Consider the following 12,553-nt stretch of genomic DNA (forward strand, 5'->3'; position numbering starts at 1 on the left):
ATCAAATCTGTTTTCTGTATCATAGTTAGGATGGGATTCTGTGGCACTCATTTGTGTGGTTTCAGCAGTGGTGAATAGATGTAAATGTATTTTGATGATCCATTGTTTTTAATCTTTTTGTACATAGTTTATGCTATTTTATCAACTTAACGCTGTAAACATGGTGTGAACGTGGTGTTCAGTTCTACAATGAATAAAATATTTTACTAGGCTCATACGACTTTATTTCCTATAATAGACGAAAAAATCCTAGCCTATCTACTGCATTAAAAATGGAAGCAAGCACATTACTGATGTCAGAAATGTAAGACACAAGAAGAGGGGGCGAAGATTAAATTTTGGCAAAAAAATTATCAAAGTTTGTTTTTCATGATGGACAGATATGCTGCACTTCCACAGAGGGACAGAAACACCCCTGGTTAGGATACAATTGACAGGATACTTTCTCTTGCCGTGTTTACTAAATAATGTTGGACACAATTTTCAGACACTTGTGTAAAAGTGGGAAAAACTTTTTTTTTTTTTTTTTTAATTTTAAACCATACAAGTCCGACAAAACTGAAGAGATTTCGCTGTCTGTCCTAACACACCACACAGAGACAGATGCGCACAACCGTGGATATTCCACTGTCCATGAACCCACTATTTAGTACAATGGAATATGTGCTACGTGGGATGTCCATAGCTCAGGTCAGGAGAGGTGTAGAGAGCCAGGACTTGTCTCATTGCCCTCATCAGAATCAGACATTTTTCTGTCGCCATCCACAATGAATAGGCTCATCACGAACGGGGGTTAGGAAACGCTTAGAAAGCGGCTAGGGCCCTCAAACTCGGGGGCCTGACTCAAGGTCCCTAGACGACGGTACTCGCCAAGTTTCGGGGTCCTGTGACCTTCCGTGTCCTTATGGCAGCTCGTTTCGTTAGTTTGACCTTTTTGACCCCTGTCAGTTTTAAAATTAGCTTTTTTTCAGCCTTTTTCAACCTTTCGACTATTGAACGAGGTCCCAGGGCCACCAAACTTTCCCACCCGCACCAGGGGTCCATGGCAAGATGACAAATGTTGCCCCCCTAGTCGCAAGGCCATTGCGAAGCGGTGTCCACGAAACCACTATGGCAAATACAGTCATTAAATGGGCGAGTGGGATTTTGACAGAAAGGTCCCCAGGGGCCCCAAATTCAGCAAGCTGACCCTTGGGCCCTACCCAAGTGACATACCGAAAGCGCTGGGCTCTAGGGCTAAGACAACACTTTTTTACCCTTTAACCCTAATCTCAGCCCTACAGTCTCTTTGACTCATGTACCTTAAGAGCCTTTTGAGTGAAAGTTGGTTAAAAGTGGCACACTTGCTACAGGAAGGTTCTAGGTTTTCACCCTTCGCCGTGCATCGGGGACCCATGGAGGGTCCAAATCTCAAATCTCAATGTACCATGACCCTGCATCTGCGTACGGGGGCCGTCCCACGGGCCACTTATCGGCATAGCGATTTCGCAGACAAGTTTCCCTTTTTCGATCTTTCGACCACCACCAAACGTTTCCGCCCGCACCAGGGGGGCGTGGCAGAAAAACGGCGCCCCCTAGTTGATCGGCCATTTCGAAGAGGTGCCCGCGAAACCACTATGGAAAAATACATTAAATTAATGGGCGAGTAGGATTTTTACAGAAACGTCCCAGGGGCTCCAAATTCAGCAAGCTGACCATTGGGCCCTCCCCGAGCGACATACTGAAAGCGCCAGGCTCTTGAGTGAAGTCAAAACATTGTCAGCCTCTAACCCTTACGCTAACCCTAACTCACGGCCGCTTCTTTGACCTTGTGACCCCTGAACGAGGTCCTAGGGCCACCAAACTTTTCGTCCCGAGCGACATACCGAAAGCACCGGGCTCTAGAGCCAAGGCAAATGTTTTTTAGCCTCTGTGCAAAATTTCTTGCTCAAGGATGTTTCAATCCCACCCTGAAAGAGCCTTTCAGGCTCTTAACTGATTTGATGAAGGGGGAGGGGCGATTTTTAGCAAAGGCCCTAGAGTTCCATGCTTCGGGGCCCTGCGTCAGGGGCCCCTAGAGAGTTGGAATCTGATATCCCAAGTTACCACGACCCTGCGTCTGCATACAGGGGCTGTCCCACGGGCCATTAAAAAGGCGTAGCGGTTTCGCAGATGGGCCTTTTTCGGCCTTTCGGCCCCTGAACGAGGTCCCAGGGCCACCAAACTTTTCAAACAAAAAAAAATCCTTGTAGCCTATATCTACTGCATTAAAAATGGACGCATACACAATAAAAAAAATGTTGTCCATAATGAAGTATGCCAGTGTTTCCCAACCCTGTTCCTGGCGGCACACCAACACTGCGCGTATTCTTTGTCTCCCTAATCAAACACACCTGATTCAACTCATCAGCTCATAATCAGGTGGGTTAATGAGCTGATGAGTTGAATCAGGTGTGTTTGATTGAGGAGACAAAGAATACGCGCAGTGGTGTGCCGCCAGGAACAGGGTTGGGAAACACTGAAGTATGCACTTCAAAATGGACAATATACTGCTCTTCCACAGGGTTCCAGTAACACCCCTGGTTAGGATACAATTGACAGGATACTTTCTCTTGCTGTGTTACAGCATGTTTGTGTGTTTTTCAGAGTTCCTCAGCCTCCACGTCTCATGACCTGACTGCATCATCGAGGCCTCAAGAAAAACAATTGACTGCACATACAATATGAATCAATTACAGATTTAACTTTACATACAGCAAAAGACACTGCATCTATTTGAGTATAATTGGTTAATCCAGGATGGACCTAAAAAAAAAAAAAAACACTGTCTCTCAAAATATTTAACCTTACAGTTCATTCAACATTGTTAACACAGCTATGAAGATATTTTCATTCGATCTTTACACTGTATAGCCAGAAGGATTATCACAAAAGTATTTGGGAAATGAAAGTTTCCTATAGTCTGTTTAAAGCTGTTTTGTATTGTTGTGCATTTTAAAAAGCTCTATAAATGTCCATGTAAATGTTCATTTTGCTTGTAGTTCTGTGTTAATAACAATATAATCCATTACATCTCATAATTCAGTTGAAATAATTTAGTATCGTATTGTGTAATTTAATCAGATGTCATTTTTATAGCCTGTAAGTTTTGGTTCACTCATTTTATTGCATTGAATGCTATTGTATTGTATGATGTTCTGTTTTAAGAAATAATTATGACAAATCATATGAATTAGAACACAAAATGACATGAATGTAATTTTTAAAAATGTTGTCCACCGAAATTAATTGTGAAGAAAATTATTAACACTGGAAAACCTGCAATCTAATATGACGCGCAGGCGGAAACATTAAACAAACACGTTTAATGCGTTATGTTAACACATTGTAAACACGACGTATATCTAGGCTACTGTTACCTACATAGGCTACAGAAGGCTATTGGAGACAGACGTGCATCGATTTTTTTAGTTTTGACTGTATGTTCAGGTTTCAGCTCAGCACACACAGGCCTATGCTATGGTTCTCGAGTTGAGAACTGGTTGTTGCAGTTCTTGAATCACTAGAACAGAACTGAGAACTGTTTCTTTCGGACACGTTCGATACGGAGAACCGATGAGCTGGAGGTACTGCGCATGCGTGATGGCACCGTCTCTGAACAGAACTTTCTTTCGGCCGGCCGATCCCGTGCTGATATACGAGCACGCAGTAGTACGGGTGAACCCAGGACTTAAATGAGAGGGCGAATCGGCGAAATGTAAGTTTATTTAATAACAAATAAAATGACGAAGACCATTTATGCATTTTCTACATTTAAAACATGTAAAACATCCGCGTTAGCACATCGCCTAGGCTGCAGCGGGTTCGTTTTCAAAATGTAAATGTAAGAAACGTATCCAAGATGATCATGACGATGCGTACTATTATTTAACTGAAGTTATGATTAAAAATGCCTGTAATTTGAAGTAGTTTTATCCGCCAGGATGATAGAATTGACGTCATTACGTGATGACGTAAAAGAACTGGTGAACCGGTTTTTTGAACCGGTTCATTAAAACGAACCGTCCGAAAGAACCGGTTCGCGGAAAAGAACCGGACTTCCCGTCGCTAATGATCAGGGCTCGAACAGACAGTGCAGGGCAGATCATTGAGGCCTTTCACTCTCGCAAGACTCACTTTGGGCTTCAAACGTGTACCTGGCTTTTTGCTGTCAGATTCTCTTAACAGGACTTTTTCCCAGTAAGCTCATGACACGCTCCAATGCAGATGCTTCCAGAGACTTGGACTGCCGAACATCATAAGGAGCTGGAAGTGCTGCAGATGACAGTTCCACTTCGGTTCTGTTCACAGGTATTTTAGTGGGTGCTGTTTTTCTTACTGTGGATACAAGACTGGAATCTGAGTGATACTCATTCAAAATATCCTGAACTTCTCGCACAGTCCATGCGTCAATTGTCTCAGACCGAAAGGTGATTGCAAGCTCTTTACATGGGCAGTGTCTGATGAACATGCGGGTTACCTCTGTTCCAGGACAATCCAGTACTTTACCCTGTTCCCTCAAACGCTCAGCAGCGATGTCAACAGCACGGTTTAGCCTGATCCGGTACTCGAAGGCATCTTCATCTGGTCTGGGTAAGGTGGAATGAAAGTCAGCCAGCGGGAGAGGAGAGCAAGGAGCAGCTTCGAAGTGTTTCCTGAGAATGCTAAAGATCGCATCAGGGTTATGCACTCAATGTCAATGTCACAGTTTCTCATGCCAAACTTGACCACGTCCCTTGCTTTGCCTCTTAGGTGAATCATAATCTCTTCCGCTTGATGCTCTTTTTTTTCAAATTATTGCGTTTGATACAGTCTCTCATGATGTCTATCCACTCATTTAAGTCAACAGCATCAGAAACTCCTCCCCCGAAGCTAGGAGGTTCTCTCACATTTTTGGAAAAAGACAACTGGCTTCGCGTCAGGTCCATCATCTGTGAAGCTGCACCATCAGCAGTTACACTTCTGGTGGAATCATCAACTAAAGGTGAGTCAACTTTGTGTGTCGGACTTAGTCTGTTGACTATGCTATCAGCAATCTGCTGACCAACCTGGCTGATTATGTCAGTCAGTCATAGCGGTGACTACATTTTGGGGGCTGTGCGTTAGGGTATGGAGTAGACGAAAACACACCCTGTTGCTGTCTCGGATTTTCTGAATCATAACTCGCAGATGGGCCCTCAAAACCCAATGGATCTGAATTTGGGCTGTGACTATCTACGACTACATGAGCGTCACTCTGTACATCAGGCCCACTGAACTGTAATGACTAGGGATGGGTATCGTTAAGGTTTTATCGGTATTACTACTCTTACCGATACCGCTTATCGATCCGGTACTTTAACGGTATTCTTATCGGTTCTTTTCTGTGTTTTTTTTTTTCGTTTTTTTCGGTCCGTTGAACCGAGTACCGGTCGGTACGCTCAGTCATGCGCACAATCGTCCGGTCAGTAAAGAGCTTCTTAAAATACAGAAACGGCGTCTGGACCGACTCTGGAAGCTCGAAGACGGGCTCGGGCAGAGTGAAGGTCGGGATGTCCTTTTCGACCCATTTGGTCTTCCTGGACTTTGCGGGAGGGGAGGGAGTTTGATTGAGGTCTGAAGACACCTCAACAAGCCTGTTTCTATTCCTCGATTTCTTTGAAGGGGGCGGTAAATCTATACTGCGTGGAGGGACAGCATCTTCATTCTCTCCATCGTCCGGATCACTGAGGTCTTCCGCTTCTGAGTCACATGGATCAGCGGGTGCTAGAGGTAGATCTGGGGTGTCCATAAAATGTACGGCAGTCCATTATGTCTGAAAGAGATGGAACGTAGTAAACATTACTGTACAGTGTAGGGTCGCAAACTGTGTCTTCAGTGCATCAGGTACATCTATCCATAATAAATGCACAATGGTCATATTGACAAACTGATCAACACCCAACACACAGGCACATTATGATTTATTTTAATTTGTTAAGAAAACATTAAATATGCTAAAAAATACTCTTTGTACTACGTATGACAAACCGGATAACACTCAACCATGAAATTAGATCGAGAGTCAGAAAATTAGACGAGAGACAGAAAATGTTCAAGTGTGACTGATAAGGTAAGTTTACTGTGCTAAATAAAGCCAAAAATGTTCAACCATCAATTCAGTCTCATTATCGTGTCACGTTTGTCACAGAAAATGTAACGTTTATTCCCATCGAGACTATTCGATGCGTAACGTAGTGTTAGTCAATAAGCCTGCAAAGAGTAAACAGTATCACATTTAGAATCCGAAGGTAAACCACAGGCCGTATGAATAAGGGTAAAATAAATATAGTCTAGCAAAGAAATAGGCCGCATGATCCTGCGGGCTGTATTATCGCGCTGCTGTGCTAATTTAGCTAGTGTCCAGTTCAGCGTTTACCCTAACTGGGCAACTCGACCGAGCGGTCGCACAACTTTTCTGAGGCAACAGAGAGAGATACATTTTGTCATCACGTTTCTTCCGTTCAACAAAAAGATAATCATTAGGAAGTCTAGAACATGAAATCCAACCGAAAAATGTCTTGCCTTACATTTTCGCGTCACTGGCAGCCACTGTTCGAAGAGAGAGATCACGACAATAATCTTCCGGTTCAGATTCAGCTCGTCTCAGCAACACATATTTTAGTAAGTAAGTAAACTTTATTTATATAGCACTTTTCACAGACATGAAGGGTCACAAAGTGCTTTACATTAAAAAAAAAAAACAAATAATAAAAGAAATAAAAACCACTACACGCATTACAACACCACCATATAGCTAGTTAAAAGCTTGTCTAAAAAGATGTGTTTTAAGGTGTTTACTACAATTTTCTACAGTGTCCAAAGCTCTCAAGACTAATGGAAGAGAATTCCATAGCCTTTGAGCCACCACACAAAACGCACGATCGCCTCTTGTTTTAAAACGAGTTCTAGGAACAGTAAAAAGGTCTTGGCCTGAAGACCTCAAGGAGCGACTGGGAGAGTGAATGTGAAAAAGGTCCTGGATGTACGCAGGAGCTTGATGGTGGAGAGCTCTGTAGGTAATGGTTCAAATTTTAAACTGCACTCTAAAACTAATTGGGAGCCAGCGAAGAGCCTTAAGCACAGGAGTGATATGTGATCTCCTGTTTGTCTTTGACAACAGTCGTGCAGCAGCATTCTGCACAACTTGCAATTTTTCCATGGAGGATTTGTTTAAGCAAGCGTACAGTGCATTGCAGTAGTCCAGACGAGAGGAAATAAAAGCATGAACAAGCATCTCCAACTCTTCTTTAGAAACCACCGATCTAATCTTAGCGATGTTTCTGAGATGAAAAAAAAAACAGGAACGAACCACGGATTTAACACGACTGCTAAAACTCATCGATTTATCAAAAAGTACACCTACATTTCGTAGCACATCACCATCTGAGGATGATAAAGCCCCAATGGCCTGCCTAATCTTTGGAGTAATTTTATCAGGAGCCATAATCAACGCCTCGGTTTTGTCCGAATTTAGCTGCGAAAAGTTATCAGACATCCATTTATTGATGGAGGCTAAACAATTGTGCAACAGTGACAGTTTATCCAGCCTGTCAGGGCTAAAAGTTGATAAATAAAGCTGAATATCATCAGCATAGCAGTGGTAAGATATCTCTCCAAAACTAGCAATAATCTTTCCGAGAGGAAGCATACATAGACCAAACGGCAGGGGGCCGAGCACAGAACCTTGGGGCACGCCACAGGTTAAAGGTGCAGAGTCTGACACATAAGGCCCTATGGATACAGAGAAACTCCGGTCTGTAAGATAGGAGGAAAACCAATCCAGAGCAGATCCAGTAATGCCCACAGTTGTTCTTAGTCTATTGATCAGAGTGCAGTGATCTACAGTGTCAAACGCTGCACTTAGATCTAATAGAACCAGCACAGAGCATTTACCTCCATCAGCAGCCATCAGAATATCATTTGAGACCCTAAGGAGGGCAGTCTCAGTTGAATGTTTTTTTACGAAACCCAGACTGAAATTTATCATGAATATCATGTAGATTTAGAGCATTATTCAGCTGGTCCGCCACAACCTTTTCTAGAATTTTAGAAATAAATGGCAATTTAGAAATAGGCCTATAATTTTTGTATGAAGCTGCATCGAGTTTGCTCTTTTTCAAGAAAGGCTGAACTATAGCATGCTCAAAACAACTAGGAACCTGGCCCAGCTGAAGAGATATTTTAGTACAACATTGCCACCCAGTGGATATAATTGTCATTACACATTCTACTCAGTGAGAGGAATAAGAACAAACGGCTAAAAATGGAGTTTGGCGAGTATCAATAACAGGAATTTGACCGCGGAAAAAAGGTCAACCGCACGGTTCCGATGCACGTTAAAGGGTTAAGGACCGTACATCACTGGAGCAGGTGGATTTGTATCCGCACTGGTGTGTCGGTAAGAACACGTACGACTCAGAGTTTGCGGCAGAGTTTGTGGTTTACTCTTGATTCGAGTCGAATGGGAACAGCGAGTGGTAACGGTAAGTGGTCTGAATACAGAATAACAATAATACAGAATAACAATAACATTAGAGATGCGGCTAAATCGACAACATTCATCAAGGCAATAGAACTGGTAACATTACTCAATGTATCGCAGTTCCCAGATGATATTTCACAATTCACATTTCGTTCGTCTCTCACCGACTGGGCACTGACTGACTGACTGACGTCATTCAATAAACACGACTCTCTGATTGGCTGAAACCTTCTCAAGCGTATTTGAACTCTATAAATTGATCAGTATGAGGGGCTAAGACAAGTTCCTTTTGATCTGTAAACGCAGGAAGGGGGATCAAGCGACAAACGGGCCGGATGTAGGTCTCATCCTCGACTTGAATCTCAGCAGATCTGGTACGGCCATCCGAACTTGGGAAGGTCTTCGCAACTTTGCCTACCAACCACAATGCCCGTGGTAGTTGTGGATCGACGAGCGTCGCCACTGTTCCGATAGAAATGTCACCGGCATCTGTGTGCCACTTGTCGCGGGTCTGTGGCGTGGGCGGGTAATGCCGGGTGAAACTTGACCAGAACTGATCGGACAGAACTTGACTCCGTTTCCACCTCCTCCGACCCACGAGCTCCGTAGCGGGATAGACCACGAGTGGCAGTGAGCTATCTGGCCGCCCCGTCGGCAAATCGTTCGCTGCAACAGGGTCAAGGTCGGCTACATTGCCGGAAGCGTAACCCAAGGGCTTGCCATTAAGCATTCCCTCCACCTCAACGAGGACCGTTTGGAGAACTTCCTCACTTACGACTTGGGAGCTGACTGTGATGCGAAGAGCAGTCTTGACTGACCTCATTTCTCTTTCCCACACACACCACCAAAGTGTGGGGCTCCAGGTGGGTTAAAGTGGAAAGAAATCGTTTGTTTAGCTAAATGCAGCTGGATCTGTGACGGAGCGAGCGACGCAAAGGCTTCCCGCAACTCTTTCCGTCCTCCGTGAAAGTCAGTGCCGTTGTCCGAACGTAACTCGCGAGGTGTTCAGAACACCGGGAATCAGCATCGATAGCTGTGAGAAGGTCTCGATGAACACTTCGCGTCGCGAGGCACTTAAAGATGATTCCCCACCTTTTCTCACGTCGTCCGCCAATCTTAATTAATTTGGAACGGCCCGAAACGGTCCATGCCCGTGCTGCGGAAGGGGGGTTTGAGCGGTCCGAGTCGAGCCGGAGGTAGATCTGCCATTCGGGGAGTGACTGCTTTGTTCTTCCGTGTTTGGCAGTCTTTGCACAAACGTTGTTGTTGTTGTTGTTTTCGTACATTGCTTCTCGTCCTCTCGCCATCCAAAAGCTTCTCCTTAACCAGCTCTTGGGAGTTTGTATTCATCTGGAAAACCATCCATTTGACATTTCTGCAGGATGTGCCATTCTGCAGTTTGGTGGTCCACTGCTGAAGGTGGTCCTGTATCAATTAGACCTTGAACTGTGGCTAACTCCACTAACTCGCTCCAGGTGTTGCGTGTGACGGGATCGGGAACGTCAGGAACGTCTACTTCCGTCCTGAGTCCACAGAAGATTCCTTTGCGCTGCTCTTTGTTTTGATTTCTGCTGGTTGAATAGAAGGACAGACAGGCCACACTGACTCAGACTCAAGCAGGAAGGACGGTCCTCGGCTCCATCTGTCGGGCACTGACGGTTGAAGAAGAGGAGTTTTACCTCGGGTCAGGTCATCAGCTGGATTACTGCCGGAATCCACACGTCGCCAGGAACATTCAGTTGTCGGCTCTCGAATTTCGGCTATCCCGGTTCCAACAAACACCTTGAAACACGGTGGTGGACTCGGTCCGTGGCGTCGCTGTATTCATCTCGAGGGTGAGCTCGGTTTTTTCAACGGTTTGGCCAATCGGGCACCGTTCAGGGCAGCACGAAGCTCTGGTCGAGGAATCGTCAGACGTCGTTTTGGGGCGACCTTGGACCTCGCTGGTACAAAGGCTAACTGAATACGACCACCGTCATCATTAGTACGTAGGCAGGCGACGGATCCGTAAGCTTGCTCGGAAGCGTCGCGAAAGATGCCAATCTGTCCGGTGTCGTGGGAACGATTAATGTCTGAAGATGTGACACAGCGTGGGTACTGAAATACTTGCTACCGTAGGAAGTTCCGCCTCCCATTCTCTCCGGGATCTCAAAAGGTCGTCAGGTAGGTTTGGGTCGTCCCGGTCTCGTCGCCCGTCCCATAATCGCTGAACTAAAACCTTGCCTCGGGCGGTGAAGGGGAGCGTGAAGCCTAAGGGGTCACACTGGGTTGCAAGTACCTCGTAAACATGTCCGAGAGCGCACGGTCCGGCCTCGACGGGACGGGTTTTTTTGTTTATACCCAAGGTGGTCTGATTTGCGGTGCCACCTCAAACCCGGTGCGGATTCTCGAGCATCGGAACGATCTTGAGATCCAGCCACAACTCAGTACTACTGGATCTCGCGTCTGCCGGAAGGTGGTCCACCACACTGGGATCGTTACTTGCCCACTGGCGAAGTTCCAACCCACCACCGGCAAAGAGGGCGCGGAGTCCGTCCACAAGCAGCGGCCTCTTGCCTCTTGAGCTGACGGTAGGCTCTTCGAGCGACTGTCCACGTAGAAATTCCTTTTCTACCGTAGTTCTGAAATATCGTCATCAGGAGCGCAATGATCCGCAACACGTCGCCGGACGGCATAAACGGCACAACGCGGACTGCGAGTCGTGCCAAAAGGTAGCACTTGCCGTTCGTAAACGCCTGGTGGTTCAGATCGGTCCGTGTCTCGCCATTAGAGAAACAGAGGAGACGCCCATCTTCAGGGAGGAGACGAACTTGGTGGAACATCCCTTTCATATCCCCGCTGGACGCTCACGAAAGCGCAGGAACACACCGAGCGATGACGGACCCGAGGCCGGTCCTGGCAGCGGATGGTTATTCGGGTTGTGGCCTTCAAAGTCAAATGAACGGTTCAAAACCACACGGTTCTTACCGTTGCGCTGCACGAGGTGGTGAGGGACGAACCATGACTCACTTTGTGAATTAACCGCTTCAGGTGGGAGTTTGACAACATAGCCCGAGGTCTCTGATTTTTCTATCTCCCGTTGGTAGGCGGCTGCTTTACTGGGGTCTTTCTCCAGACGTTTCTCTGTGTTCCTAAGGTTCGGAAGAACTGCCTCCGTAGGAGCACGGAGTATGGGCGTATCCTTCTCACGCAGGAGAGGAGCGGCGTAGCGACTCGCGCCATCGATCATTACTCCGAAACGGTCTGCGACTCAAGCGAGTCGAGGGCCGCTCGGTCCTGCTCGGACCGAGTGACAGACTTCTCGTTTCTGTTGGGAATCACGTCTGCTCGCCGGAACGTTCCGGAACGACTCTGTCATCGAGGGATTAGTGGCAACGTGCAGACCCTGCTGGGATTCAACATTATCTCCAAATACTCTCGCTGGGCCTCGCAAAGACCAACCCGGTCTCGTCCCGACAGCTGCCGGACCTCCGGGCGGACCGAGACGGACCGGTTCGATCGGAGTGATGAGGCGAGGATGATCTGCTCCAATCGGTAACTGGGGACAGGCTTTGCGAATGGGCCGTAACGGTGAGCCTTTCAAATGCCGGCATCTTTGTTGAAGGTCCGCAACGGGGTAGGAATGTCCAGCTAAGCTAAGTGGTTCTGCTGTGAAGGCTCCCGTTATTTTTACGACTCCTGCCAGGTTGGGATGGAGTTGAAATTTGAAAGGACACCGAAGTACCGCAAAGCTCAGTAATGTTCTTGCCTTACGGTTCTCGAGGCCGAGTCCTCCGCCTGGCCAGTGAGTCCCGGTCTCCGGGCTGCTGCTGGTAACGGCGTAGTCCGTTCAGAACCATCATCGAGCACAGCGCGAGCATCTAGGCTTTGTCCCTTATGCTTCGGGAGGACACTGCCGAGTCCTTGAGGGCGGTCGAGGCACAGCGTTTTGCCAGTCGAGCCGACTAAACGTGTCCCTTCTTTCGTCGGCTTAAAGTTGACCCCGTGAACGATCTGGAGGTGCTTTCCCTCGCACAGACGGCAGAGTTTCTT

The sequence above is a fragment of the Pimephales promelas genome, chromosome 2 (genome assembly GCF_988280905.1).
Source record: "Pimephales promelas chromosome 2, fPimPro1.hap1.1, whole genome shotgun sequence".
In the NCBI taxonomy this organism is placed as follows: domain Eukaryota; kingdom Metazoa; phylum Chordata; class Actinopteri; order Cypriniformes; family Leuciscidae; genus Pimephales; species Pimephales promelas.